This window comes from Rhea americana, unplaced genomic scaffold, assembly GCF_003343005.1.
Source record: "Rhea americana isolate MKP2758 unplaced genomic scaffold, rheAme1 scaffold_48, whole genome shotgun sequence".
In the NCBI taxonomy this organism is placed as follows: Eukaryota; Metazoa; Chordata; class Aves; order Rheiformes; family Rheidae; genus Rhea; species Rhea americana.
Genome location: NW_028186623.1, coordinates 350,904 through 352,982, shown reverse-complemented (window position 1 = coordinate 352,982; position 2,079 = coordinate 350,904).

Here is a 2,079-nt window from a genome sequence, read left to right as displayed (position 1 = left end):
CAAGCTATTTTATGTATGCAGACACTTACACAGTGTATGTTACTGCATATGGATACTGTTGTTGAATTTTGCTTATCAGTGATACATTTATAAGGCAGATATAATTACACAATGTTACTGATAACAACRTTGTTTAGCTTGTTTGCTAGGTACATTATATAAACATGAATGGATATTTGTAGGCAAATAGCACGCTTACAAAGTATAAATGTTTCTTGTGGAGTATTAAATGTACAGGTGTTGATAAGCGTATAGTATATCCTGAGAATTTATGTGGGTAGATATAGCTGTGTGAACTATTTCAACTCATTTATGAGCTGCAGAATTGTATTTAAACCCTCATTACAGCAGAGTGGGCCTATTATGTTCCTATTTCCACGGTTTATTGTCCTGTACGTGCTTTGGGAGTGGCAGGGAAATGGGTGTCATTTTCAGAGACTGCATTTCTGGAAGAGGTTCTTTCTCTTACTTTCAGAAAAATTCAACATGCTCAATAAATCAAATCTCTCTTTGGGACGCACTTCAGGAAAAGAAGTCCTGTGCCTCTTCTGAAATGCTTTGGAAAGGGGAGGACTTGACTGCACCGCCAAAAAATACGTAATTGATTGCCATGCTACCCAACTTGAAAATACGGTTCCTCACTTTTTACATATCGAATATAAGGCGCATTCTGCTRTGGAGGAGATACACCTTCAGACCTTCTCAGCTAACCAAAAAACCACAGGAAGACGTTTTTCCCTACTCTACAGAAGTCAGGGAAGTTCCTTATTTCTCACACTGATGCTGTTTGAAGCATTTGTTCAACAAGGTACTTAGGCACATGTGCAAATTTTAAACATATAAACAGACCATGAAAGTCATCGGAGCACGCAGCTGCTGAAGGGCTTGGCTAAAGACAGGAGAAACAGAAATTTCTCAACTTCCACACACTGTAATGGATCTTCCTCAACCCCACCCACYACTATTGCACACGGGTCAGCAGTTACTGTGCCAGCAACGCTTGGTGCACAACAAGGAAAGTTCCTACGTACAGGATGCACGATTTCTCAGAACGGACAATATCAGCACAAAGCAGTTCTGCTCCAGTTCCAGAATAGTGAGCGGCTGAAAACACTTTGGGGTTATTTGAAGACGACTAGCTTCTCTCTGGAGGGAAAGAGTAGGAAAGAGACGGAAAGTGCGGGTGCAACTCAGTGCCATCTTTCAAGCTAACCCTCTCCAGCGTCATGTAAGGGAACCAGCAAGCCCTCTCTCACATGCTGAATTGAACCAGACAAGTCAGCTCTCTGGGCTGAGCTTATATAACCTCTCTCTGAGGGGCTGAAACTGTCTCTGCCTTGCACAGATCAGTAGCAGTTGCACTTTCCATTACTCTCCCAGACATCAGTTGCGAAATGAAACATTCTAAAAAAAAWTTTTTTTGACATGATTCTTTGGAGGGAGGCGAGAAGTTAGGGTCTGAGAAAAAGCACAAACATTTCTAGGAAACCTCTCTCATTTTTTCTCCCTGTTTTCTTCCCCTTTTTCTCCCCTGTTCTTCTTAGGCTTAGTATGGAAAATGTGGAAACTGAGCAGAARAACTAAAGGCAGGCTCTTTTGAAGACATGGGAGTCAATTCTGTTTTGAACTTGTTTATAGGAAGGAAAAAACCTGATGCAGCYGTATTAGAGGAGCCACTTAAAGCAGACGCTCTGTACCAGCTCATTTAATGCAGTTTACAAGACGAAACATTACTCATGGCAATCCTGTTCTGTGCTACTGTTTCATCCAGCTGAACAGAAGTAAATGTTGCAGGGCCAAATTCGAACTCATGTTTGACCAGTCTGATCAGAAAACTTCAATTATGTCAGTGCATGTTCCCAGGAGCTAATAAAGGCCTTGGAAGATCAGCATCTAAACTTTTAAATATGTATTTTATGGAAAAGCAGATAATTTTGCAAAGTGCTACTTACCTAGTCTATCTACTACCCACTCCTACAAGCACTGCTTATCCAGTCCTTCCTACTCTGCCTGAAATCTAGAGCATTTCAGACTCCTGGATGGCGACTTCTTCTAAACCTTTTAAATCATTGCTATGTA